This window comes from Mesocricetus auratus, unplaced genomic scaffold (assembly GCF_017639785.1).
Source record: "Mesocricetus auratus isolate SY011 unplaced genomic scaffold, BCM_Maur_2.0 Super-Scaffold_100014, whole genome shotgun sequence".
Taxonomy (NCBI): domain Eukaryota; kingdom Metazoa; phylum Chordata; class Mammalia; order Rodentia; family Cricetidae; genus Mesocricetus; species Mesocricetus auratus.
The window spans coordinates 38,649,080-38,662,410 of record NW_024429197.1 but is presented as its reverse complement, the minus strand read 5'-3'; the positions used below and the strand labels follow the sequence as shown (position 1 = coordinate 38,662,410).

Here is a 13,331-nt window from a genome sequence, read left to right as displayed (position 1 = left end):
TGAAGGCTGTGAAGTCAGTCAGCTGGGGAAGGCTAAATCTTGAGGAAGGAACATCACCAGGGTAGGATGAGGAAAAGAGAAGGGAGAGATCAGGCAGAGCAAAGGCCACACCTGGCCTGCCACCTGTTTATACAGTCAGACAGAAAGGCTATTACACATTCAAGACAAGTAGAAATTCAGTGCCAACATATAATGTGAAACACTGGACCTTCACACAGGCTTGTTTATATGCTGCCCACTGTCTGCTGGAATGCCCCAAAGGCAGAGGTCGGCAGTTATAACAGGTACTGCTGAGACATGCTATTAAGAAAAGCAGAGGAACTGCCCATCGGTATGACAATGGGTCAGAAAGAGCTAGCATCAGTTTTGGGGCACTTAAATGTGAGGTGCCAGCAAGTCACCAGGTCAGGAGATCCAGCACAACAAGGAGCAATTATCCAGAATTGGAGTGCAAGTGCTGCTTCTGTTCCTCCCCTCCCCCCTCCTATCAGCTTCCTCCAGATCTCTGCAGGGCCTGACTTCTCATACTCACCTTCCAGGCCCTAGCTCAAGTCATCGCTTCCTCTGAGCTGTGGCTATTTCCCACTGCTACACATTCTCTATTTCCTCATTAGTATGGTCTGCTCTACTTTTACCATCTGAAGTCACACTGAAATTATTTATTGACGTGTTTAACGTCTAAGCATGCTTGCTCCTTCAGGGCAGGCGCCAAGCCTCTTTTACCCAAGCCCTTGTCACAAGTACCTATGTTGCATGCCCCAATGTTTTGAACAGCAGAGAAATGGCTCAACCAGTGTTTGGGAAGGTAAGGAGTTGGAGAGGAAGGAATAAAAAGAACTGAACATGGGCAAAAGTGGGACATCTACACAGTTTACACAACACATGAACCTTGAGGAGAACCTCCCTGGAGGAGAACACATCTACCCACAAAGAGGATAGATACAAGAGAAAAAAGTGCTTACTACTGTGCCTCGGACACCAGAAGACAGTGGAGCTGGGGGCATCTGCCATCAAGGAACTGTTTTACACAGCAAAGGGGGGTCAACACATGACTGCAAGGGGAACTCAATGGAGCAACCTAGAATATGAAGACAGTAGTCTGTTTGTAAAGGGTTAAACAATGATTGGGTGCAAGGAAATCAAAGATTTCAAGACATTTGGCAGCAGACTGATGCAGTGAAGGGAGGAGGCCCCCAGAACAAGAATGAGAAATGGGGTTCTATGTTCATTTTCTTTTTTCAAGAAATGATACCAGTCCCATCATGTTACTCCCCAGTTTAGAACCTTTGACTTCCTGTTCACCACACCAGAAAGCCCAAAGTATTATGGACCATAGTGGACTGCCTGACCAAGGGTCACCTAGCTCACAACCCAGTCCCTTTTTCCTCTCTGTATATACTACAGAATGTCTGTCCTACCTCAAAGACTTTGCATATGCTGTTTCTTTTAACCAGAAATCTTTATTTTGTGGATCTGCATATTGTCTTCATGTCCATGTGTGTATGCCTGCATGTGTGTGTACATGTCTGTGTGTGCCTGCATGTGTGTGTACATGCCCATGTGTGTGTGCCTGCATGTGTGTACATGCCCATGTGTGTGCCTACATGTGTGTGTACATGTGTGTGTCTGCATGTGTGTGTACATGTGTGTGTGCATGTGTGTGTACATGTCTGTGTGTGTGTCTGCATGTGTGTGTACATGTCTGTGTGTCTGCATGTGTGTGTACATGTCTGTGTGTGTGTGCCTGTATGTGTCTACATGCCCATGTGTGTGTGCCTGCATGTGTGTGTACATGTCCATGTGTGTGTGCCTGTATGTGTCTACATGCCCATGTGTGTGTGCCTGCATGTGTGTACATGCCCATGTGTGTGCCTACATGTGTGTGTACATGTGTGTGTCTGCATGTGTGTACATGTGTGTGTGCATGTGTGTGTACATGTCTGTGTGTGTGTCTGCATGTGTGTGTACATGTCTGTGTGTGTGTCTGCATGTGTGTGTACATGCCCATGTGTGTGCCTGCATGTGTGTATATATTACCCATGTGTATGTACCTGCAAAGGTGTGTACAAGTCCGTGTGTGCATTATGGTCAGAAGTTGACATCAGATGTCTTCCTCAGTCATTCTCCACCTGAGTTTTCTTTTTTAAACACACACACACACACACAGGAGGGAGGCAGACAGAGAGGGAATCCAATGGAAGTCAGTGGACAACTTGCAGGAGTGAGTTCTCTCCTTCCACCATGTGGATTCTGGGAATGGAACTCAGGTCCTCAGGAAGCAAGCCCTTTAAATACTGAAGCATCTTCAGAGACAGAAAAGTTTCTTAACCTCTTAGCACAGCCTCTTTCAGATCTTAGTGTAAAAAAACCTTACTGTCCAGAGCCTGCTCGCTTCTTACTACTCCATCTTTGTCTTAGAACCAATGAGACATCTATTCTGACACTTCACACAAACATCACAAACACTTGGTTAACTGCTAAATCACTCTTTTCTAGTAGCAAGAAACCTGAAAGACAAAGTCAGGCCAGCTTTGTTTGCACATATCATGATCTACATAGAGCTGCTAAATCATAAAGCAAGGTAAAAACCTGAGAGCATTTTTATATTGGCCAGCTTGCATTATCAGACGTGGCCTACTTCCTAAAGCCACATCAAGAGGGCTTACAATCTACGTTCAGGCCAATCCAACCTATAACCCCCTGCTCCCTCTACGTCCAAGCACCCTGAGTAGAAGATCTCTGTAAACAAGCGACTGTAGAAGTGCCAGCAGACATCAGCTGAGTTTCCCAATGAGGTAACACATGCACAAGGATCAGCAAACAGTTGGCATTTTAGAGTGGCTCTAGCAGAACTAAATCAAGCAGTATGCAAAATTTAGGCAATGCATATGCTACTTACTTTAGTCTAAGTTATGCAAACTAATCCTAAAATGTATTTGGAGGTATGTGAGGCAAAAAAAATTATCTTCATAATGCAAATTCTATCTGCCTGCCTTCCTGTGTGGGGCCAAAAAAAAATCAACTTAAAAACAAGATTTTCCACAGGAAGATACATATCTAGCAGGTTATCCCCCCACCCTCTCTCTGTATTGGTGTGTGTGTGTGTGTGTGTGTGTGTGTGTGCGTGCGTGCGTAATGGTGCGTGCGTGCATGTGTGTGCATGTGTGTGTGTGTGTGTCTCAGACACACCACCAGCACAAACTCTAAGACATCATTTTACAAGCAGGTCTGCCTGTGCCTCTCTGCCAGCAACCCACCAACCAGCACGAAAGATTACTTTAAATTCTACTAATTGAAAAAAATTGCTATAAATTATAGCCTCATCATGGTCAGAGAAAATTAACTGTATTAACTATGTAAACAAGCCCACAGATATAATCATGGTTAATTGGTGAGCAGTTATAATACCCTTAAGCCCTTTAAGATGTTATTAAAAATAAATGATAGTTGCATTCATTACAAATTGTTCTTATTGTGTAGTCAGACCAGCCTCTTCACCCAAGCTACCTAAAAATGTTACATCCTAGTTCACTCTTTAAATCTCTCCAGGCAGTCTTTCCACAGAGTCAGGTGAACGCCCCCTTGGCACCACTGCTCTCCACAGATTAGACTGGAGTTTTCTGTCTTTCTCAATCTTTAATGGGAAGACAAGAAAAGATTCAGCTATATGTAATTTTGTCAAAGCACATGGGTAAGAACAGGACTGGAGCTGGGTGGTGGTGTTACACGCCTTTAATCCCAGCACTCAGGAGGCAGAGACAGGAGAATCTCTGTGAGTTCAAGGCCAGTCTGGTCTACAAAGCTACACAAAGTAACCCTGTCTTGGGGGGGAATGGCACTGGACAGATGGATTACCAGTTAAGAACACTGGCTTCTTACCCTCTATGAGGAATGGATGGTGAGAAGGGGAGGAAGGGGAATGTATGACCTGGAGAAGGGGAGGGAGGAGGAACTGGTGTTGGTATGTAAAATAAAAATATTTTCAGTAAAAAAAAGCACTGGCTGCTCTCCAGAGGCCCTGGGTTCAATTCTTAGTGCCTATAGGATGGCTCACAGTGCCCTGTAACTGAATCTGGCTGGCCTTTGCAGGTTCCTGCATGAACACAGTGCACATAAATTCATGTAAGCAAAACACATAACATAAATAATAATAAATTTTTTAAAAAAAGAATGGTATCAAGACTGCTGTTCCAACCACCGTTTCTCACCTATTTCTTTCTTTCTTTTGACAAGGGAAGAGGAGGAGGTTGTTACTCTGCTTGCTTGCCTGTTTGTTTTTGAGGCAGAGGCTCGGGTAACCTGGGCTGGGCTCAAACTCTCCATAGCTGAGAATGACCCTGAGCTCTTCCTCCTGCCTCCACTTGCCAAGTGCTAAGATTAAAGGTGTACACGACTGTGCCCGGCTTATTGTCTTTTGCCAATACTTAAATTCAATAAATTTGTCCAACAAGAATGTTGCTAAGAATGAAATACACTTAAAATACACATATCTCTATAAGCATACACACATAACTAGGAAAAAGGACTGCCCCCCAATAATTTTCTGTTTGGGGTAGATCTTGCTTCAGGGAAGTATGATATATACATAGAATAGAAACTGTAGAAGAGGAAACAACATACGCTTGAAAGTTCCTTTAAGTTCTTATAATTCTTTAGGCAGCAAAGTTCCCTGGAGTATTATCTCCTTTATAAAATATTTAATGTTAACACAACCGTAAAGACATCATTTCACAAGCGGGTGTGCCTGTGTCTGTGCCAGCAGCCCACTATTGGCTACACACATGAAGTCATAGAAGCTGAACAGCACCTTTACCCTGGTCCTCCAGGATGTGCAATGTGCTCCTAAACTATATCTTGGACAGCTTCTACAGAACTTACAGAAAAGCACTTATGTTTCTCATTTTTCATTAAAACTAAAGAAAAACTTAATTTATCTAGCATCTGGCATGCTGCCTGTATAAAAAATTCATCAATGTTAACTGCCTTTATACCCACTATTAACAGAAATCTTTCAAAAATACAATATATCAGGTATTCTTTGTTTGACATCTTCAGGGGACATGCCATACTATCTTTAAACATTCTGAATATAACTTAAGCTTTTTAAAAACTGACCCAAAGAATACATACCAACCTTTTGTCAGTGGTGTTGATGTGGTCTAGAACTCAAGAGATTTGCCTCCTCTGCCTCCCAAGTGCTGGGATCAAAGATATGAACCAACATCTGGCTAATACCAATCATTTTTTTAAGTTAAAAAATAAAACAGTTAGACAGTTTTACCTCAAAGTATGTGCATGATACCATTCCAAACTTTTTAGTAGTCAATCCTCAAATAATCTTGGAAGTAGATACTGTCTCTACCTACTCTGTGGATAAAAACAGTAATAACTTGCTCTCAGCTAAATCCACAGTCTGGGTTCAGAGTGTCCAAAACAGATCATCAAAACCAGGAAATGAGGGTTGGAGATGGCTCACTAGTTAAGAGGACTTCCAGAGGACCAGAGTTCAGTTCCCAGAACCTACACCAGACAGTTCAAACTCCCTGTAACTCCAGTTTCAGGAGATCCTCTTCAAGTCTCTGTGGGTACCTGTTCAGTGCCATACATTCATACAGATACACACACCCACATAAATAAAAACAAATCTTTATAGAAACAAACAGGAAAAGGAAGGGAGAAGAGAAAGCCTGCCATGCAATAAATCAATCTATTTTCTAGTGAGGTGTAATAAGCTGCCGAGTCCATCCCTTCAGCTTGGTAGGCACTAGAGTTCTGTCTAGCAGCTGTTCCCATCCCATTCCCTCAGCAAAGTAGAGATTGCTTGCAGGATTTTCATGCTAAGGAAACACCTCTTTGAATTTGCCCTGGAGAAATCCTGAGAGCAGTGTCTGACCCTGTCTCTGTCCCCCACTTGCACACCAGCCAACCTCCGAGCAAGGTGTGTGAAATGGCTTCTCCAGCTACAGACCTGAACTCCCCCTTCAGTTCACTCATGCTCTACAACATAACCCTTCTAGACGCCACACTCAACCAGTATCAGCCACACTGGTCATAGTGACAATTTCAAATTGCTACACTAAACACCACAGATTCCCTCTCCAGTAAGTGTCCCAGGTTGTTTCACTCTGGCTGTGGTCTCGCTTTGCACAATCCCTTCATTCCTCAATCACTAAGACAAAAATTAGCCCTGTGCCTCCAAGGATGTACCTTCCTGCCCACCTTCTCCAACTATGCCTATCTCTAAGATTCCTTGTATTTAATTTTTGATTGACTTGAAAACCAGTTGTCAGAGTACTTGATAACTTTAAAAAACAACTCAAAGTGGGTTTTGCTGCACTCCAGGGAAAGCATATATGGACTTCTTGCCACCTAGCTGAACTCTAGGCTTCCTTGTTTCCTGGTAGACTCCAGAACTGAGAAGTGGTGACTAAATGCAGCATTTTTGCTGCTGGGGAGAAGCAAGGAGTGGTGTAGCACAGGGTAGAAGCCGAGCCTGGAGAGAACACAAAGTGCTTCACATTTGCTTGTTTCATTCTGGAGCTCAAACCTCAAATGCTCTCATCTTCCCTATCATCCTCTGGACAGAAGCCACAGTCCTGACCTCTTCCTGCTCTCAGACTCAAGAGTCCCTGCGTATAAGCCAATCCCAAACTGTCTCACCTCCTCCTGCTCTTTCCTGAGAAGACTGGGCTCTAACTGGTGCCAGCAAATAAGTCTGTCACCAATCTTCTGTACATGGCTGCCTCTGCTTCAAGCCTTTGTTCATACTGTATGTATTCCTAGCATCCCATCTGACCCTCAGAACAGAGGAAAACACAGTCATCAAGGACCTACTCAAATGAAGCCTCTTCAAAACCACTGGCTGCCTGCCAGATGCAGCAGTGTGTGCCCCAAGGAGCAGCTATTGGGAGGCTGAGGCAGAAGTAGTTGATCCTAGGAGCAAGACCCTGGCCCCATCTTTCTGTGTGAAGAGGTACACACTTTCATGCATGTGGAGGGTATGTGTCCATATGCATCATGGGTCAATCTCACATGCTCTCTGGGAGCTACCAACCTTGTATTTTAAGACAGTATCTTGAAAAAGAAAAAATCTAAGGGCCAGGAGTGGTGGCACACACTTTTAATCCTAGCACTTAATCCCAGGAGGCAGAGGCAGGCAGATTTCTATAACAGGTTCCTAGGACAGCTAGGACTACACACAGACTCTACCTCCCCTCCAAAAATAAGACAGGATCTCTTACTTGGACCTGGAGCTCACATATTTGGCCAGCCTGGCTGGTCAGCAAGTCCCAGGGATCCCCAATCCAGTGTTGATATTACAAGCACAGACCACTGCACCCAGTCTTTTACATGAGTGCTGGGGGTCACACTCAGATCCTCATGCTTGCAAACTACAAGCACTTCATCCACTCAGCCACCTCCCAACTCCACCCCATCTCTTTTTAAAAAGCATTTGTAAGCAGAATCTAGCTCTCCTGAGAGACCCTAATAGTCTTAATTTTCACCTCTGCTGTAGCACCACTCCCACTGTAAAAACTATTTGTACTTATACACAGCAAGTTTGTTTACATATAAGCTGTGCCTTAGTCATGGGGCAAGCACTTAGCAGGTACCAAGAGATGTTTGTGTATAAAAAAGAATGAATTGACTTGTAATATATTTTTTAAAAAACCCATAAGCTACTCCTTAATCTTCATATTGGGAAGGAGTACATTGAAGGTTTGTAGGACATTCTGCAATCACCCGTGGCACTCACTTGTTCTACATGTGTAATCCATGCCACCAAAACTGGTACACCCTCAAAGTTTTTCTTCCAGACTGCACACCCTATGAGGGCAGGGATTCCTGTGTATTTTATTTGGTTTATTCACTCTCTGTGACTATGATTAGTAAGAGGCCAATACCTATTTACTGAATTAACAAATAGATACACAAAGTGTCACATGAATTCAGATATTAAATAAACCAGTTACATAGATTAAAAATATCACAACAAATGTCAGCTGTCTTTGGCCAGAGTACACTTAAAAGAATGTTCCTGTTGGCTCCTATCTCTAATCCCAGCACTTGGGAGGCTTGAAACAAGAGGATCGCAACATCTGAGATCACATACAAAGTTCCAGATCAGCCTAGGCTAAAGGAAGACCAGATCTCAAAACAACAATAATTAACAGTTCTTCCTTTTGCTGCTATTGCACATCTTGCCTTGGGACTAAGGGATGTACTCAGAGTACTGGGGAATGATCTGAAGAACCGACATCGTAAAACCTCAAGTGCAGGTATCACAGAAAGGAACTTCATGTTTTATTCTTTCTGGTTGCCACAACTGCCAGAAGTGTAGGTGTACTTCAAAGGGAAGAGCATTCACAGGAATTTGTTTCCTAACCCTGAAACCCCAGCATTTCAACATGGCAGCTGTCTAAAACCATGCTACCAGAAAGTTTTTTAGATCGGAAGCTACAGTGTCATACCTCACTGAGGACGAGGAGCACAAGAAGCAGAGAAAACAACCAAAGGACTAAGGACAGGGCTTGGTACTTTTACAAAACACATCAGCACTGATTAGTCAATGTCTGTGGACCTCTATATTACAGTATTTTTTAGGAAAATATCTCTTACTCCTATCCCAGTCTGAACCCCCAACTCCTGAATTCATGCACTCCTCCTGCCCCAGCCTCCCAAGTGCTAAGTACTACACCTCACTTGGTCAGAATTATTTAAAAGGGGAAAATGGAGGGCACAGAAATAAGTAGCATTCAAGGCTGGAGAGATGGCTCAGTGGTTAAGAGCACGGACTGCTGTTTTTCCAGAGGACCTGGGTTCAACTCCCATCACTCACATGGATGCTCATGACTGTCTGTAACTTCAGTCCCAGGGGACCAAACATCCTCACACAGACATGATTGCAGACAAAACACCAATACACATAAAATACATTAAATTAAATCTTTTTTTAAAAAGTAGCATCCACTCCCCTCTCCCACTGGGCCACCAACAGCTCTGCTCCCCTCTATGGAAGTCTGCTTCCGATTTTAACCATGCTCAAAGGAAATGTGGTATGAATGTGACTGTCTTTAATGGGAAAAGCAATAGAGCATGGGGGATTTTTTTTTTCCTCTAGTTTCTTACATTTTCTTATTTTTCTACAGTGAATTTCCTCCTTGTCGTGAGAAAATGAGTTTTGTATTTTAAAAAAAGGAAGAAAACTACACACAAAAAGGTCTAAATGAATCCTCCATTACAAAAACAATAGTGATTCAATAACATTAAACCATCCCTCCTGTTCTACACTCAGCACTGAACTTAGTGCCTTCCTCACCAGCTTCCACTCTATTTAACAATTCATTATGCAGTTTCTTCAGAGCTGCTCTAGTTTGTGTGTCCTTGGGCTTCCGTGCATTATGTTTGCATTAAATACTGGCTTCCCCACAAGACTGCAAAATAACTAACCTGGGTGCTTTCATTTGTTTCTAGAACATGAAAGCCAGTGCCAGGAATGAAACAACTCGCCACAACATGGGCCCCATATCTCTTTTCTCACCTGGTATCCCTAAGCATGATCTCTCCCTGACCACTAATGGCAATTTGATCCGGTCATGCTTTGTTATTGGAAGGGCTGTCCTGTGCATTACTGGGTGTTTAACAGTATACCCAGCCTCTACCCACCAGATGCCACCTTTCCCCCAGGGTGTAACTTCGAAAACTCCCCAGAGATAGCAATGTCTCCCTGAGCCTGAAATTTTACCAAGCTGTTAACCACTAGTCTGAAAGATTCATCAAGGCTCCTTCAAGCATCTCTATTGAATGGCAGGGCTCCATGTACCATTAAGCCTCAGCACATCAGAGAACATCATAAGTTGCTTGCTCAGCTAGATTCTGCTTCAATGGCCAATTTCCTGTCCACCTGAAATTCTTTATGTGAAAATTAGTTTTCTTAACTTTTCAGATGATTTACTTTTACGTACCTTGATGTTTTGCCTGCATGTCTGTTTAAGGGTATTGGATCCCCTGCAACTGTCATTAAGACAGTTATGGGCTGAAATGTAGGTGCTGGGAATTGAGCCCAGGTCCTCTAGAAGAACAGCTAGTGCTATTAACTGCTGAGCCATCTCCCCAGCTACATGAAAATTATTTTTTAAAAATTCTTTGCACACAAGCCAGGAGTTGTGGTACACACCTTTAGTTCCAGCACTCAGGAGGCAAAGGCAGAAGGAGCTCTGAGTTTAAGGCCAGCCTGATCTACATAACTAGTTCCAGGACAACCAGTGCTACACAAAGAAACCCTGTCTCAAAAAAACAAAAACAAAAGAAAAATTCTTTGTACAAATAAGCATATCTCAGACAATAAATCTAGCAGATTATTATCATCTCACTAGATTATACTAAAGATATACAGAATATGTGTGCTTAATGGAGAAAACACAGAAAATCTGACAGAAAACACATGTCCTGTCTTGTCTTCCCTGGGCTGTAAAATGTTTTCTATTAATACAATTATTTACAACTAGTGTTCTCTGTATAAAGCTGGGTCTAAGTATACATATAGTCTCAGTAGTTGCTTCATTTGTGTTTCTCTACAAATACATGTGTTTCTTCAAGTTATTCGGAAGAACAGAGTGATGTCTTTGGACAGTATTAAGATCCATGGCTGGTGATGTGCTGTTGAGATCTGTCTTCTTTAGAACCATTATTGTTTGTAAAGGTAAGCCCGTTTAAATCGGCAGACTTCATGGTCTTCTTTGGAAATCCCAAGGCTAAGCTCTCTCATGTAATTGAAGGCAAACATAGTCCTGTAAAAGCAACCCTATCCTCAAAACTCCGTACTTTTCACTAGCTTTTTACAGCAGCTTCCTGAATTAAAGATTTTACAGCCTAACTTCCCCAGCACCTTAAATTTGTAAAGGAAGGACACCAGAAGTAGCCAGAAAGACAAAGATCTTCCTGGTAAGCCAAACTGATACTAACACATGCGGAAAATTACAACAAAATAGAACATGGTTACATTTGGGGAAAGGTCTGAATATTGTACCAATATTCATTCACTTTCTAGCATCATTTCCCAGGGCCAGTAAATAGTGTCCTGTGACATGGGATTGGAACAGTTTAAACTAGCTGTTTTCAATATGAAGCCTAACAGTGAAATCTGAGAAAGAAAAAATTACATCAGTGTAGAGAAACTGAAATACAGTCTTAAGTGCCTAGTTAATATGATACATCGACTTAAGTTGTAATTACTACTCATAATGCCCACACTTTCTTCTGTAGGATGTATCTGTTTCTTTCAACATGCTCTAGATCCATACAGAAGAGAGATTTACTGAGTATTACAAAGCATGTTATACCAGAGCTGTCTATAAGGCTGGCTGGTAGTCTCCATTAACCTCCACCACAAAGTGTAAAGGGACACATTGACCCTTCAATTAAAAAGTGCCCCCGGGATCTCGAGAAACTGAAGCCAGGAATGAAATGACTTGCCACACAGCACCCCAAATCTTATTTCTCACCTGGTGCCTCAACACATGATCTCTCAACTTGGGCACTACCGAGTCAGGGGGTGAGGGGGTGCGTGTGCTCTTGCTTCACACCACCCCAAATCCTAGTACTTGAGAAACATCAGAGTCTCCAAAATCAAAAGCAATAAGCAACACAAAATGTAGTTTTGGAAAGGCAGGAACAAAGATTTAATCAATATAAAATGTTTATCTTTTTTCAAAAGCTTTTTACACTGTATATATGCCCACACATAGCTCAAATATTTTCTTTTTAAAAGGGGAGGGCAACACCCAAAGACTAGATACTTGTCTCCGTGTTCTACTTATTTAACGACCCAAGGTTTTCGTGCCTTCTTCCGTGAAAGAAACAATGGCAATTTTATACTACCTTAAGTAGCTGCGACTGAACTCTATGGCTGGGGAGGATACTCGTGTATCCAAGCAGGAGCAGAAGACAGGTCACAACCGTGAATTAAGACTTTCAATTAAGGCGCAGTCCTTGTCCCCCCTTCCCCGGGAAATCACAGAGAATACACCTCCTAAGGGGGCGCACAGGCACCTGGTGATAACCACACCTCGGATCTAGTCTCCCTAAAGAACTTCCTCCGTAAACAGGCATCCCAGGAGCCTGGGAGTGTCTCCGGGGGTTCCTACTGCATCTGAGGCAACTGCAGGCGGCCACACGGAAACGGTGCAAGGAGTTGGGGAGCCACACGGATACTAGACCCAGTTTCGATGAATCGGGTCCCTTTGGGTAGGGCTGGCAGTCCCCTCTCCCCTGTCCATTCACCCACAGCCCTCCATCACGCTGCTTCCCAGCAAACTGCGGTCCGGAGTTCCCGGGCGCGCCCCACGCAGTCCCAAAACCCAGAAAGTCCCCCTGCACGAGCCGACCAGGCAGGACGCCAGCCACGACCCTCGGCGAGTGCTGCGGTCGGGCTGTCCCAGCAGCGCAAGGGGCCGTCGGCGCGCAGGCCGCGGGGCCATAAACAGGATGTCGGCGGCGCGGGCCGCTGTTAGCAGAGCGGCCCTCCCCATCTCTCCCCTCCCCTCCCGGCCGCCGCCTGGAAATCCCCGCCCTGCCACCCCGGCCGCCCGGGTCGCCCCGCTTCGTGCTCCTCGCACCGTCCCCGAGCTGACCGCGGCCGTCTCCACCTCCCCACCGTGACACTCACTACTTCCGTGTGCGCCGGGCCGCGCGGCTCCTCGGCGCAGCGTCCGCCCGAGTCGGGCGTCCGGCCGGCGACTCGGCCAGCTGTGCGGGGGCCCGGCGTGGACACCCGGGGCTGAGAAGAGGCACCGAGAGGACGAGCAGGGAAGGGCGCGGGCCCGCGGCGCGTCAGCAGCTGCCGGCTACTCGGCGGCTGCGGCGGCCTCCGCTCCAGGACGCGCCAGCGCCCCGCCCCTCCACCGCAGACCCCGTCCCCCACGGGGCCGCCCCAGTTGGCTACGCCCCTTGTCCGGCCGGCCCTCCGTGACGTCAGAAGCTGCCTCCCCCACACACTCGGTGGGGCGGAGCCTGAGGAACCCTGGCTGGAGTCCCTGCCTGCACGCCACGCCCCCATCCGGTCTCGCGCACGCACAGGCTTCTCTACGAGTTTCCTCTTACAACTTCGTATGAGTTGGGTGTAATGGCATGCTTCTTTAATCCCAGCACACCGGGAAGCAGAGGCAGGAGGATTTCTGTGAGATATCCTGTCTCAAAAAAAAAAAGGAGAAGAAGAAGACGAACTCATGCAGGGAATAGAGTATCAGAATTCGCCCACCGGCTGAAGTGACCTGTGCCCTTGGAGGCATTATCCCTGTCCACGGTGTTTACAGTGGCTGGGATGTGGGCGG

At 45.0% G+C, this 13,331-nt stretch overlaps 1 protein-coding gene across 2 annotated transcripts in view; it reads right to left on the bottom strand.

Moving 5' to 3' along the window:
• The window catches only part of Jak1 (Janus kinase 1), a 115,445-nt gene extending 102,562 nt beyond the window's left edge, over positions 1–12,883 (bottom strand). For both annotated transcript variants that reach the window (XM_040757107.1, XM_005086635.4), the window contains exon 1: positions 12,668–12,883. The gene's annotated coding sequence lies outside the window, so the exon portion shown is untranslated. The remainder of the gene's footprint in view (positions 1–12,667) is intronic.
• Between the last annotated feature and the right edge of the window lie 448 nt (positions 12,884–13,331).